This window comes from Felis catus, chromosome E2, assembly GCF_018350175.1.
Source record: "Felis catus isolate Fca126 chromosome E2, F.catus_Fca126_mat1.0, whole genome shotgun sequence".
Classification (NCBI taxonomy): domain Eukaryota; kingdom Metazoa; phylum Chordata; class Mammalia; order Carnivora; family Felidae; genus Felis; species Felis catus.
This window is the reverse complement of record NC_058382.1, coordinates 16,682,231-16,698,028: the sequence shown is the minus strand read 5'-3', so window position 1 is coordinate 16,698,028 and position 15,798 is coordinate 16,682,231. Positions and strand designations below refer to the sequence as shown.

The following is a 15,798-nucleotide window of genomic DNA, read 5'->3' as shown; positions in this document are numbered from 1 at the left end:
ACAATAGCTTGGCCTACCTGAAGGCTGAGGTCCAGAGAAGGGAATGGGATTTGCCTGCCCAGTGGGTTTCCCAATCCCTATGTGGCCACCTAGTGTGGCCACATTTATTTAGCAAGTCTTTCATGGCCCTTTGTCTTTACAAGGATTTTTCCTCCTCCTGGAGGGAAAGGCTTGAACTGTGATGGGAGACAGTATTTTGTGGAGGAAGAAAAGTAGGCCTGGTTGGTACCTTTGATGTCCTCTCCAGACCCCTGTTGACAGACTGGGCCTCGTTGGAGCCACTTGTTTCAGTCAGGAATACAGTCCAGTGTGGCGGTTGGCTGTGCCTGGGGGTGCAGTGTTTGGGCTGAGAGACAGTGGTTTTTGAAGAGAGAAAGAATACAACACCATACAAAGAATGACGTATGTTTGGAGATTGGCCTGCCTGACTTTGTTTTGGGTCAAGACACTATGTGTGAGTCTTAGAGCTGACTCTGGTTCAGGAGAGCTTGAGGGTAAGGTGCCTGGACTGTGGACTTGGATCGTGGCTGTGTCTGAGTCTCAGTTCAGGCATACACCACTAGAGGCCACCACCGACTGGAATCCTGCATGTCGGGACATCAGCACCTCCATGGTACTGATACCCACAAAAGGCTTCTAGCCGTTCTCTAGAGAACCCTGAGGAAAAAGAAGCAGTTTCTTCTAGTCCCCAGTGATTTTTCACTCATAGTTTCCTCAGAGACTTTCTGGGTTCCATCCCCTCCAGTGTTTGAGGTTCTGGTGACAGCAGCAAACCACCTCCAAGGACATCTGCCAAATGTTGTCAGACACCAAATGGAAAGGCAGTGCATTTTGTTTCATGTGAATTATGCTCAAAGACAGTTCCTTGGTAGCGGCAGGGGAGGTAGGGACATAGATTCAGTCACAGAAGAGAAATGCTCAGGCTGGACAGGAAATGAAATCTCTTCTAGGAGTTTAAAAACAACACAAAAACCAGGAGAAAAGAAAAAAAAAGTTTTGCCCATGACATACAAAAAATGTAAGTGATGACCTCAGCAGAATAGTTTCAGAAGGAAAAATGAACCCACTGGAATATAACACATCCCCTATAGGAGGAGGAGAGAATAATGGAAATTGCTGAGGAGCAAACACAGGCACAGAGAACAGAAAGATCAAGTTGAATAGGTGTAGAATTGGGATTCAGCAAGGGAAGATGGAGGAAGAAAGTGTATGTCTGAGGCAGTATTTGGATACTGCAAGACTGACAGTGACCCCAAGCCATGCTTGGGCAGCAAGAAGAAGCCCCGGAAGGCTCACAATCAAGAATTTCATATCCAGGGGGCGCCTGGGTGGTGCAGTCGGTTGGGCGTCCGGCTTCAGCCAGGTCACGATCTCGCGGTCCGTGAGTTCGAGCCCCGCGTCGGGCTCTGGGCTGATGGCTCAGAGCCTGGAGCCTGTTTCCGATTCTGTGTCTCCCTCTCTCTCTGCCCCTCCCCCGTTCATGCTCTGTCTCTCTCTGTCCCAAAAATAAATAAACGTTGAAAAAAAAATTAAAAAAAAAAAAAAAGAATTTCATATCCAGGACCACAAGAAGAAACATGGCTGGTGCCAACCCCAAATCAGACAAGATTGCAGTGGGTGGGGAAAAAAGAGAAAAGAAAAGAAAAAAGAAAAGAAAGCACATTCCAAGTAGCAACGCTCCTCTGGAAAACACCCCTCCCACCTCCACTTCTACTCCCCCAAACTCAAACGGGGACCGGCTTCCCAGTAAGGAGTGGAAGCCAGAAGATGAAATGCTGGTAGGCCAAAACAGCTAAGCTGGAAGTGGATCAGTGGTAAATTTGCCATCAAGTCAGCCACGGAGTGGATCATACCCTCCTCATGTGACTTGCCTCCTGTGGATCATGGCACAATGGTTAGGTGAGATATATGAATTTTGGGAAGGGGGGTGAGGTGGGGCCTTAAAGAGTGAAGAGCACATTCTTTGACCTCTTTCCTCAAAGTCTGAAAGGCATTCCTGAGCAGGTCTTTTTGTATTCTTGTGTTTGGAAAGGTGCCTTTTAGGATGGAGAGGGGCTTCCTACAACTGCTGGTCTGAAGCCATCGCCAGGTCAGGCACACCTTAAGAAAACCAAGAACAAATGAGGAGGAAAAAAATCACACTCAGCTACACAGCCAAACACAGCAAAAACAGCTACAAGGTCACTAGGAAGAATGGGGACTGTAAGCATCCCTAGGCCTAGATGACAAATCCCATCCCTCCACCCATACAGCGCAGCTCATTGGCTTCCAGCTGTCTCTGGCTCCAGTAACTGAAGCCTGCGAGGGAGCAAATTGGCCTGGAAGCACACAGGGGCAGTCCCATCTCAGGGTCAGAGGGCAGACCCCTTCCAGAATCATCCCAGGCACACTCGCAAGGGAAGGGATACCAACGCTACTGTTCTCATCCTGCTTGGTCAGTCTAGCTTGGCCCTCCCTCGCTCCCTCTCTTCTTTCCTCCCTCCCTCCCGTCTTTTCCATCCGCTGGACCCACTAGAAGACAAGAGGACAGCCACAGCCTGTGCCTCAGCCTGTCCAACACTACCGCCAGAGGGCGCCCCCGCCCCCTACAGTTTCCGCCCTTCGTTTAGGAATGGTGGTGGTTCCGGGGGAAGCTGGCACTATCTGTTGCCCGCACTTGTGCAGTTGGAGGGCGGGCCTCAACCCCGAGTTGCTGGGCTCCTGGAGCGTTGTGGGCGGTGGGGAGGGGGTGAAAGAGGAGGGTGTAACCCGGGAGGTGGGGAAGGTGAGCCTGCTTTACTCTCCTTGGTTCCTCTAGATCATGGGCCTTTGGATCACAGCCGTAGCCACCACTACGGCCATGCCGGCCAGATTTGATGACCAGATGCAGACACTACAGACTGCATACACTATGGACCGAAATCCAAATGGAGCGGATAGGAATGGGATCTGATGTGAGGCCAGGTGGGGTGGGGATAATAATCTGGTGAGTGAGGTAATAAAGATCCCATAGCCTTGTCACCTGAAAATCCATTTTCCCTGAGACCTAGATGTGGGTGGAGGAGTCCCATGCCCTGGCACCACACATCGGAGCTTCTGCCTCTCCCAGTGCCTTTCAGGAATCCCTTTCTGCAGGTCTGCAACCCCACTGCCCCCCACCCCCCGGAAAAACACCCTCTTCCCTAGTGTACATAGGCCCAGCTGTGGAGGGGCTCCCTCCCTGGTGGGGCACACCAGTTGCTTAGCACTTGCCTCCTTGGACAGGGGGGATGGTGCTTCCCAGAAGCATTCCAGGACCCAGGGCTCTTTCCTCAGTGGCTGGCTGCTGACAGATTCTTGACCCCCCTCTGTCAAGGACAGTCAGCCTCCCCTTGACAAAGCAAATAAGTCCTGTGGTGCATCTGTAGACTCAGGGGAGGGCCTGAGTTACTTCTGGCCCTGGTGTCTAGTCTCCTGATGACTTTCTTGTCCCCTCGTGTATTTCTCCTAAGATGAGTGCCATAGAAAGCAGGAAAGCACAGCTTGGGCCTGCATGAATGCTGAGGTCCACAGAAGAGGGTGGGATTTGCCTGCCCAGTGAGTTCCCGTGGCCTACCTGGTGTGGCCATATTCATTTGGCAAGTCTTTCATGGCCTTCTGTCTTCACAGAGATTTTTCCTTGCAAGTTATTACACATGCTGTTTATTTTTCACTTGATTTTTGTTTTTCTTACATGTGCTTTCCTTCTCCATGTATGTTTTCCCTGATAGAGATGTTCATGGGCCTTTTATTATCATTGATTGATGGCAGCCCATGGCAGTGAGAGAGCATTGGTGAATTCAGACCCTTCCCAATGCCCCTTTTCCTCCGACCTAGTATATACATAGGCATGTGGTAAGTCTTGGTTTGTCCACATTTTAGTGGAGTTTCTTTCTCTGTAGGAAATAGTAAACCTTTATTTTACATATTATCTGCTGGGGGAAGAATTAAGCTTAGATAGAATTAGATTCCATTTATAGTTGATCTTGAAAGATGTATTTTTAAAACAAAGCAAGGTAGAAGGTATTGGTTCTAGCCATTAGGTGAGCAGAACTTGCACTAAGAGAATATCAGGCATAGGTATTGACTATTTTTTAACATAGAATTTTATTTTATTTCACTTTTTTTAACGTTTATTTATTAATGAGAGACAGACACAGAGCCTGAGCAGGGGAGGGGTAGAGAGAGGGGGAGACAGAATCTGAAGTAGGCTCCAGGCTCTGAGCTGTCAGCACAGAGCCCGACACAGGGCTCAAGCTCACAAACTGTGAGATCATGACCTGAGCCAAAGTTAATTGCTTAAACAACTAAGCCACCCAGGCGCCCCCTATTTCACTTTTTAAAGTTTATTTATTTATTTTGAGAGAGACAGAGACAGCACAAGTGGGGAAGGGGCAGAGAGAGAGAGAAGGAGAGAGAATCCCAAGCAGGCTCTATGCTGCCAGCATAGAGCTCGACATGGGGCTCGAACTCACGAAACTGTGAGATCATGACCTGAGCCAAAACCAAGTCAGAGGCTTGCCCAGTTGAGCCACCCAGGCACTCCTGTAACAAAGGACTTTAGATTAAGAGAATATAGTAATGAGAACTGTGTTGAAGCCTTTGAAATCTAACTGTGTCAGTTTGTGTCAGATGAAACTCTTATGTGCCTTTGGGAGATAGCACAACTTGATGGTTAATAGTCTGACTCTGGAATTTTATTCTGGGTCTTAATTCTAACTTGGTCATTTGCCATCTGTGGGCACTTGGGCCATTCACTGAAATTCTCTGTAGAACTGTTTTGTCATTTCTAGAATGGTGGTTTGGTAGTAAAGTGTTCAAGTTTACCTAGAAAGAGGTATTTTTTTTTCTCCTTAGCTCCTACTTATTTTTACCTCTTTGGAATATTTTGCCTGGTAAATGTCTTTGTTTACGAGTGGCTTTGTGTTAGGCAGGGATTAATAAGGTTATTTGGAGTACAGGCCTTAGGCTAAGCCAAATAATAACAACTAATTTACATAGAGGCTTTGGGTCACACTAACAATGTGATTCAGGGTCTAGGCTTTTGGTCACATAACTGTCAACATCCAGACGGTCTGTAAACATAGGCAATATTTTTATTTAGTAGGCAACAGACAATCATCTATGGAGTTTTAAGAAAGACTGATACCAATGCTCAAGTGAGCTTCTTTATGTTTTTTAATTAATTTAATTTATTTAATTCAAGTTAGTTAACATACAGTGTAGTATTGGTTTCAGGAGTAGAACCCAGTGATTCATCACTTCCATATAACACCCAGTGCTCATCCCAACAAGTGCCCTCTTTAATGCCCACTGCCCACCCCCCTACCCCCTACCCCCTCCCCTCCAGCAACCCTCAGTTTGTTGCTATAATTAAGAGTGTCTTATGGTTTGCCTCCCTCTCTGTTTTTATCTTATTTTTCCTTCCCTTCCCCTGTGTTCATCTGTTGTGTTTCTTAAATTCCACATGTGAGTGAAATCATATGATATTTGTCTTTCTCTGACTTATTTCGTTTAGCATACATAATACATTATAGTTCCATCCATGTTGTTGCAAATGCCAAGATTTCATTCTTTTTGATGGCCGAGTAATATTCCATTGTATATATCTACCACATCTTTTTTATCCATTTGTCAGTCAATGGACATTTGGGCTTTTTCCATAATTTGGCTATTGTTGATAATAACACTGCTAAAAACATTAGGGTGCATGTGCCCCTTCGAGTCAGCAATTTTTTAAGTCTTTTGGATAGATACCTAGTAGTGCAATTGCTGGGTTGTAGGGTAGTTCTATTTTTAACTTTTTGAGGACTCTCCACACTGTTTTCCAGAGTGGCTGCACCAGTTTGCATTCCCACCAAAAGCATAATAGGATTCCCCTTTCTCCACATCCTCACCAATAGCTGTTGTTTCCTGAGTTGTTAATTTTAGCCATTCTGACCAGTATGAGGTGGTATCTCATTGTGGTTTTGATTTGTATTCCCTGATGATAAGTGATGTTGACCATCATTTCATGTATCTGTTAGCCCTCTGGATGTCTTCTTTGGAAAAGTGTTCACGTGTTCTGCCCATTTCTTCACTGGATTATTTGGGTTTTTTTGAGTGTTGAGATTGATAATTCTAAATTTCTTCTTTAATTTCCTGGTTAACCCATTCATTCTTTAGTAGGATGTTCTTTAACCTCCAAGTATTTGGGGGCTTTCCGAGTTTTTTTCTTATAGTTGATTTCAGTTTCATAGCATCTGAAAATGCTACGAAAATAGCATTTTGTTATCTGAAAATATGCATGGTATAATCTTGATCTTTTTGTACCTGTTGAGGGCTGATATGTGACCCAGTATGTGATCTATTCTGGAGAATGTTCCATATGCGTTCGAGAAGAATGTGTATTCTGCTCCCTTAGGATGAAATGTTCTGAATATATCTGTTAAGTCCATTTGGTCCAGTGTGTCATTCAAAGCCATTGTTTCCTTGTTGATTTTCTGCTTAGATGATCTGTCCATTGTTGTAAGTGGGGTATTAAAATCTCTTATTATGGTATTATTATCAATGAGTTTTCTTTATGTTTGTGATTAATTGATTCACATATTTGGGTGTTCCAAGTTGGGGCATAAATATTTACAATTGTTAGGTCTTCTTGATGGAAAGACCCCTTAATTATGATATAATGCCCTTCTTCATCTCTTGTTACAGTCTATGTTTTTAAATCTAGTTTGTCTGATATAGTATGGCTATTCTGGCCTTCTTTTCATCTCCATTAGCATGAAAGATGGTTTTCTATCCCTTCACTTTCGATGTGTAGGTGTCTTTAAGTCTAAAATGAGTCTCTTGTAGGGGTGCCTGGTGGCTCAATCGGTTAAGCGTCCAACTTTGGCTCAGGTCATGATCTCAAGGTTTGTGACTTCAAACCCTACATTGGGCTCTGTGCTGACCGGTCAGAGCCTGGAGCCTGCCTTGGATTCTGTGTCTCCCTCTCTCTCTGCCCTTCCCCTGCTAATGCTCTGTCTCTCAAAAATAAATAAACATTAAATAAATAAATAAATAAATAAATAAATAAATAAATAAATAAAATGAGTCTCTTGTAGGCAACATATAGATGAATCTTGTTTTTTTTTTTTTAATTTTTTTTCAACATTTATTTATTTTTGGGACAGAGAGAGACAGAGCATGAACGGGGGAGGGGCAGAGAGAGAGGGAGACACAGAATCGGAAACAGGCTCCAGGCTCTGAGCCATCAGCCCAGAGCCTGACGCGGGGCTCGAACTCACGGACCGCGAGATCGTGACCTGGCTGAAGTCGGATGCTTAACCAACTGCGCCACCCAGGCGCCCCTCTTGTTGTTTTTTTTTTATCCATTCTGATACCGTATGTCTTTTGATTGGAACATTTAGTCTATTTACATTCAGAATGATTACTGAAAGACATGAATTTAGTGCCAGTGTGTTATCTGTAGAGTTGGTGTGTCTGGTAATGTTCTCTGGTTCTTTGTAGTCTTTGTTGCTTTGGACTTTTTTTTTTTTTTTTTTCCACTCAGAGAGACACCCCCGCCCCCCCCCCCCCCACCTTAAATTTCTTGTGGGGCTGGTTTAGTGGTCACAAACTCCTTTAGTTTTGTTTGTCTGGGAAACTCTCCTATACTGAATGACAGCCTTGCTGGATAAAGAATTCTTGGCTGTATATTTTTCCTATTCAGCACATTGAGTATTTCCTGCCATTCCCTTCTGGCCTGCCAAGTTTCAGTGGACAGGTCTGCTGTTAACCTTATGTTCCATCCTTGTAGGTTAAGCACCTTTTGCCCCTAGCTGTTTTCAGAATTCTCTCTTTATTTTTGTATTTTGCAAGTTTCACTATGATATGTCATGGTGTTGAATTGTTTTTGTTGATTTTGAGGGGAGTTCTCTGTGCCTCTTGGATTTGAATGCCTGTTTCCTTCCCCAGATTAGAGAAGTTGTCTCAGCTATCATTTGTTCAAATAAACCTTCTGCCCCCTTTTCCCCATTCTTCTTCTGGGACTCCCTATGATATGGATATTGTTTTGTTTCATGGAATCACTTAGTTCTCTAAGTCTCCCCTCGTGATCTAATAATTTCCTTTCCCTCTTTTTCAGCTTCATTATTTTCCATAATTTTATCTCTATATCACCTATTCTCTCCTCTGCTTCTTCAGTCCTCATTGTCACTGTATCCAGTTTGTTTTGTATCTCAGTTACAGCACTTTTTATTTCATCCTGACTAGTTCTTAGGTCTTTGATCTCTGCAGCAAGGATTCTTCTGGTGTCTTCTATGCTTTTTTCAAGCCCAGTTAGTAATCTAATGACTATTGTTCTAAATTATTGTTCAGATATATTGCTTATATCTATTTTGAGCAATTCTCTGGCTGTGATTTCCTCTTGATTTTTCTTTTGGGGAGAATTCTTCCATCTTGTCATTTTGGCTAAGTTTCTGTCTTTTGTGTGCTTTAAAATGTTTTGTGTTTCCTGAACCTGAGAGTACTGCTGTATTAGAAAGGGGTCATACCCTGTCCAGGGCCTGGCACTTCATGAAGTGTTTCTGGTGTATGTTGTGTGTACTCTGTTGTTGCGTTTTGGCTGCTCTTTCCTACTGGTCAGTCCTCTGCAGAGCTCCTCCATGCTTCCTGTGGTGGAGTGTTTCAACCTTTAACTAGGTCCAAACCTTTGATTTGTTTGTTCAAGTAACCTTGATAAAAAAGGGGGAGGGAGAAAAAGCCTGATCTAAAAAAAAAAAAAAAAAAAAGAGAGAGAGAGAGAGAGAGAGAGAAAAGGAAAGGGTACAAAAAAACCAAACAGAGAATCAAAAAACTATAAGGTTGATTCCAAAGAAAAAGAAAAGAAAAGGAAAGGAAAAAAAGAAGGAAGGAAAAAGGAAGGAAAAAAAAAGAATTTTAAAAACTGATCCAAAAAAAGAGAAAAGGTAATAAAAAAAAAAACAAACAGGAAACTACAAGCCTGATTAAACTCATTAAACAGCAGCTCTCCATTCTGCCCTCCCCCCAATCTCTGGCAAGCTCTATTCTAGTTGCAGTCTCTATAACAGATACCTCATTTAAGTGCAATTATACAGTATTTGTCTTTTTGTGACTGGCTTATTTCACTTAGCATGATGTCTGTAACTTTCCCCCATGTTGTATGTAGCACGTGTCAGAATTTCCTTCCTTTTTAAGGCTGAATAATTCTATTGTATGTGTATACCACATTTTGTTCTATTTACCTGGCAATAGACACTTGGACTGCTTCCACCTTTGGCTGTTGTAAATAATGCTGCTATGAAAATGGGTGTACAAAAATTTCTTTGAACACTCTCTTCAGTTATTTTGGATATATACCCAGAAGTGGAATGGCTGGACAATATGGTGATTCTATTTTTAATTTTTTGAAGAATCACCATACTGTTTTCCATTGCATCTGTACCATTTTACATTACCAACAGTGCATAAGGATCCCAAAATCTAAATATCCTCACCAATACTTGTTATTTTGTTTTTCTTTTCTTTTTGATAGTAGCCATTCTAATAGATCTAAGGTAGTATACCTCATCGTGATTTTGATTTGCATTTCCCTGGTCAGTGATATTGAGCATCTTTTTATATTCTTATCGACCATTTATATATCTTCTTTAGAGAAATGTCTATTCAAGTCCTTTGCTCATTTTAAAAGTGGGTTGTTTGGGGTTATTGTGGTTGAGTGGTAGGAGTTCCTCATATATCTGGATATTAACCTCTTAGCAGGTATATGATTTGCAAATATTTTCTCCCATTCTATGGGTTGCCTTTTCACTCTGTTGATTGTGTCCTTTGATGCACAGTTTAAACTTTTTATGTAATATAATTTATTTTTCCTCTTATTGCTTGTACTTTTGGTATCATATCCAAGAAATGATTGCCAGATTCAATGTCATGAACCCTTCCCCTATGTTGTCTTCTAATAATTTTATAGTTTTACACTCTTACACTTAGGTCTTTGATCCATATTGAATTAATAGTTTTATATTGTGTAAGGTAAGGGTCCAACTTCATTCTTTCACATGTGAATATTCAATTTTCCCAATCCCAAATTAGATTCCCCAAATCCAATTTTCAATTGTTTGTTGAAAAGATTGTTGTTTCCCCCATAGAATGGTCTTGCAGCCTTGTCAAAAATCAACTAACTATACTGCAAGGTAATTTTCTGGGCTTCTTATTCTTTTTTACTGGTCTGTATGTCCATCTTAATGTCAGTACGACACTGTTTTGATTACTGTAGCTTTGTAGTAGGTTTGAAATCAGGGTGAGACCTCTAACTTTGTTCTTTTTTTTCAAGAGTTTTTTGGGGGGGCATTCAGGGTCCCTTAAGATTCCATATGAATTTTAGGATGGATTTTTCTATTTTTACAAAAAATGTTACTGGAATTTTGATAGTGATTGCATTGAAGCCACAAGGGCCAATTCAACTACAACATTGATTCCAAAAAGGGAACCTGAGCCCAGGTAAGTACCTCCAGCCATTTATAGCATCACTATTGATAGGTTGAGACTGGCGCAAAATAGTATTCTGTATATGTCTGTTAGGTTCAGCTGGTTTATAGTGTTGATCAAGTCCTCTGTTTCCTTACTGACTTTCTATCTGGCTCTTCTATCATTACTGAAAGTGGGAACTGAAGTCTACTATTGTAGAGCTGTGCATTTCTTCAGTTCTATCAATGTTTGCCTTATAGATTTAGGAACTCTGATATTTGTTGTATATATGCTCATAATTGTATGTCATCTTAATTGACCCTTTTATCATTATATAATGTCTTTTTTTTTGTCTCTCGTAAGAATTTTTGAGCTAAAGTCTACATTAGCATAGCTACTCCTGCTGTCTCTTGGCTACTATCTACCTGGAATATCTTTTCCCATACTTTCACTTTCAACTTATATATGTCCTTAGAGATTTTCAATCTTTTATAGATGGCATATAGTTGAATATTGATTTTTATGTTTATTTTTTAATTTCTTAAAAGTTTATTTTGAGAGAGAGAGAGAGAGAGAGAGAGAGAGAGAGAGAGAGAATCCCATGCAGCCTCCATGCTGTCAGTGTGGAGCCTGACCCAGGACTCAGTCTCACAAACCGTGAGATCATGACCTGAGCCAAAACCAAGAGTCAGTCTTTTAAATGACTGAGCCACCCAGGCACCCCTGAATCCTGAGTTTTAAAAACCCATCCTGTCAATCTGTATCTTTTGATTGGCAGTTTAATCAATTTACATTTAAACTAATGTAAGGACTCACTTTTGCCAAATTGTTATTTTGTCACAGACTTTGAGTCGGAGTTCCCTCTTGTCCAGCAAGAGAGTGGATGCAGAATTGAATACGAGAGAGCTTAATGTCCGGGAGGAGACAAGAGCCCCAAGTAAGGGTCCTTGCTCCATATTTATTAGGATCAGAAGGCTTACAAACATGATGGACATGCAGAAAGAGACAATAAAACACTAACCATTAATTCATGTGTGTGAGAGAAAGGGGGTTTCAAAGGTACGTGGTGTTAGGGGTTTGGGTCAATACAAATCAAAGTCCCGGCGCTGAGTAGATGGCTGTTCACTGCAGCCACCAGGCACTGTGTCTGTTTATCTTAACTTGTCTAGGGGCTAACCCTGCTGCCTCAGGGTTAACAAGGCATTTTTCTTGCTAATTAGCTCTGGACATTTTTACCCTGCTGCAGGGGCTTTCTGCTTCTACCTGTTCACAGACACTTCCATCCTGTGGAAGTGACTTTCCGCTCTATGCTTTCTTCTACACTGGTGGCACTTTCTCCCTGTGCTGGCTTTCCACCCTAAGCCTTGTTAACCCATTGGTGAAAGCTCAGGGAATTCTTAAGCTTATTCCTCACATTATTTGTTTCTGTAGGTCTTAAAAATTTTTGTCTTTCATTTCCTCCATTCCTTCCTTTGAGTTTGGCTTTAAATGTAGAACACTGAAAGCAGCTGTTTTTGCACATCCTTGGGATACTCTTGGGAAACATGGTACTAAAGAATGTGAGTACAAGTCAAAAACTATTCAGGATTACCCATGTTTCCTTCCGCTTTAGAGGAGAGCTCAGAGGGGGGAAGAATCGCAGGCTCACTGGGAGGTGTAAACCACCACAAGCCCAGTCAGCAGTTGTGGCCTGAGGGATGAAAGTCATCTGACCAGGCTCCATGTTGCCCCAGAGCAGGTGTCCTCTGTGGTATCCTCAGCACATAGCATAGTACATGGCACACGATATGAATTCAATAAGAATTTGGTAGGTGAATAGAGAAATTCCACCAATGGCTCTGTCTGTAGGCTTCATCTAGTGACTAGCACACAGTAGGAGCTCAATAAATAGCAACTGCTATGGGCAGTTGAGATGGTAGAGTGGTTAAGTCTCTGATATTTGGAATAAAAGAAATCACAGCAACTCCACTTATGTGCTATTGGGGCTGAGTAGGTCACATAACCTCTCTGAGATTCAATTTCCTCATATGTAGGATGAGAATTTACATCATGGGGTCCAGTGGGGGTTAAAGAAGCTAATCCATGAAGAGCCTAGTATATGCTGAGTGCCCAGCAAGTTATAGCTATTGAAATTAATATTATTACCAAAATGTTAAGTAACTCTGGTGAACACTGCTGTTTTCATTCCAGGATCTGCAAAACGAGGACTGAGCAGATCACCTCCACATTTCTTCCACGCTACAATTCTATGAATTGGAAATGGTGAGATTTTGTTTTTCTTTTCTTTCTTTCTTTCTTACTTTCCTTCTTTCTCTCTCTCTCTCTCTCTCTCTCTCTCTCTCTCTCTCTCTCTCTCTTTCTTTCTTTTCTTCTCTCTCCTTCCCTCTCTTTCTCTTTTGCAACGGGGGTTGGAATATAAATGTCACAGAGAATTTTGGAAGATAAAGTTTTGAAAAGCCATAGAAACGTTCAAAGAGAGGCCAGGAAGATGACCTGTATGTGTGCTACGTCTTCCCAGAAAGTAAGATCAGATGAAGTTCCCTTAACAGTCACCCAGACTCCTGGGTGCCCACATCCCTATCAGCTTTTGGAGAAGGACCATCTCCTCCCCAGGCCTCCCTGGGTCCTGGGTGATTTCTGGGTCCTGTGGACTTAGGGGCACATCTTTTATGTTCTGCTTCATCTGTCTCTGTATCAAGCTAAAAGCATTGCCTCCTGTTGCCTTCAACACTCGTGCTCAAGATGCTGGGGCAGCAGAGGGCTCTGTGCCAGGGAACACCCAAGGCACTCTCCAAAGCTCTGGGTCATATATCAGTTCTGTATGTCCATGTGACATCAAGTCCATAAGCTCCTGGGTCTGACCCTCTCTGTTCTAAGGTTAAATTCCAACCATGTAGCTCTGTGGGGACACACAACATGCTTTCCCTTCCCCTCTTCTCCACACCTCTTCTACCTTTCCTCACATCTTTGACCAAAAGCACCCTTTCTGCCAAAATTATTCAGAATAAATGAGTATTCTCCCCTCTCTTTGTCTGCAGAGGAGACTTCAGTAGGATCCATACCATAGAGTTGTGAGGGGTGAATGAGAGAAGCCATGTAAAGCATGAAGCCCAGGAATAGGGACAGTAAGCGTTTGAGAAATGGAAATTGCTGTTACCATTATCATCAACAAGAAGTGCAAAAAGTCCATTTTCCTAAAAAAGAAATTATATATTTATAGAAACCACATTGTTTGATTTATCATTTATGATCAGTTTTAAAGACATAAGTTTTAATATTGGTGTCAAATGTGAATTTTCTTTATTAAAATATAAACAAAAATAAGCCCATGTGTCAGCTGAGAGAGGGGGATGTTTGTTATTCAGTGGGCCACACAGAGACCTTGTTTTATTTCATGTTGTCATGGTCTCAGAGAAACCTTGTCTGATATGATGTCTGTGAGATTGTTTATGTCCAACAGGAGAAAAGAATGGCCTGGTAGTGAACATCAGCCCTGTTTCCAAATGTTGGGGGAATTCCTTTCTTACAACTTTTCATTCACATTCATGCAGCCGACATTTAGTGAGCACCTGCTAGATGCCAGGCCACGCAGGAGTGATGGTGAATACAGGGGTAAACAATACTCTCTACACGTTAGATTTCCCAGCATGCAGGAAAAGAGCAGGGGAAAAGTTAGAAAAGGGGAAGAACAGGTGCAGCCATCTGAAGGGCCAGAGAAGATTCCCTGAAGAGGAAGTCATACCAGGTAGGAAAAGCACGGATGAGTCTGGAGGTGGGGGCAGCCTCTGGGGAAACTAGTGCGTTTCTAACAGAAAGGGATAGTTTTAAGAGATGACGCTGCAGAGCTAGGCAAGAGCTAAACCTCTGGTAAGCCTTAACAATGTTAAGGATTTTCAAGGTATGTGGCTTAAAAAAAAAAAGAAAGAAAAGGAAAAGAAAAAGAACAAAAAGGCAAGTGTTTTATAATTTTTAGTACAAACTTTGCTTTACTGTGCAGATCTTTAAAAATATTATGTAGGTGGTAGAGATATAGATATAGATACTGATATATCAGCATAGCAATATATCTAAAATATATTAATTTTTAAAAGTAAGTTTCTTAAGAGTATGTACAAGAGGCTACAATTAAAAAATATAAATATGGACACCACGAATGCCCAAACACAAGGTGACCCCAAATCTAAGGTACTTTTTCCAATGCAGTAATATTTCACAGTGAGCCAAGAAGATTTTTTTTTAATTTTTTTAACGTTTATTTATTTTTGAGACAGAGAGAGACAGAGCATGAATGGGGGAGGGGCAGAGAGAGAGGGAGACACAGAATCTGAAACAGGCTCCAGGCTCTGAGCCATCAGCCCAGAGCCCGACGCGGGGCTCGAACTCATGGACCATGAGATCACGTGACCTGAGCTGAAGTTGGAGGCTTAACCGACTGAGCCACCCAGGCACCCCCCAAGAAGATTTTGTTGGGATTGTCCTGATTGTATAAATTTTTAGGGAAATGAGATATGTACTTATAATATGTATTAGTTTAGATGAATTATATATTTAAATTGAATGAATAATATATAAATTTTGGTCTTTTCCAATTTCATGTTTTGAAAAAAAAATTTTTTTTAACTCTCTACAAGTAGCAGTGTTTTTCTCATCCCCAAAGCAATTTTTTGATAATTTTTAAATGTTTATTTATATTTGAGAGAGAGTGCACATGCATGCACGAGTGGGGGAGGGGCAAAGAGATGGAGATAGAATCTGAAACAGGCTCCAGGCTTGGAGCTGTCAGCACAGAGCCCGACAGGGGGCTCAAACTCACAAGATCATGACCTGAGCTAAAGGCAGACACTTAACCAATTGAGCCACCCAGGCACCTCCCCCAAAGCTATTTTTGAGGTTTGTAAGCCAGTGTTCCAGGGTCCATCATTTTCTCTTCTAAGTAGAATAAGAAGTGGAATCTGAACATTATTGACAATGATGCATTCATTGCATGCATTCATGTGACATTAATACATTTTTCTATTTATCCTGTAGATACGTATATATTTTAAGTAATGTCTACACTCAATGTGGGGCTCTAACTCATGACCCCAAGATCAAGAGTTGCATGCTCCCCCAAATGAGCCAGCCAGGCACCCCTGTAGGTGTATATTTCTTATCTTCAAAATATCAAAATAGGATTTCCTATTTATTTTTTTTTAAATTTTTTTTTCCCAACGTTTTTATTTATTTTTGGGACAGAGAGAGACAGAGCATGAACGGGGGAGGGGCAGAGGGAGAGGGAGACACAGAATCGGAAACAGGCTCCAGGCTCTGAGCCATCAGCCCAGAGCCTGACGTGGGGCTCGAACTCACAGA

At 42.0% G+C, this 15,798-nt stretch overlaps 1 long non-coding RNA gene across 16 annotated transcripts in view; it reads left to right on the top strand.

Annotated features, from left to right (window-relative positions):
- LOC102901498 overlaps positions 1-15,798 on the top strand; it is a 31,158-nt gene that overhangs the window by 10,344 nt on the left and 5,016 nt on the right. For 4 of the 16 annotated variants that reach the window (XR_006590142.1, XR_006590141.1, XR_002149600.2 and 1 more), the window contains exons 4-6: positions 11,290-11,383; positions 12,637-12,708; positions 13,485-13,672. This is a non-coding gene — a long non-coding RNA (uncharacterized LOC102901498). Of the gene's footprint in view, positions 1-2,032; positions 2,203-2,797; positions 2,944-11,289; positions 11,384-12,636; positions 12,709-13,484; positions 13,673-15,798 lie in introns of those variants that run through there. The other 12 variants (XR_442036.4, XR_002149601.2, XR_442034.4 and 9 more) reach the window with 6 other exon arrangements.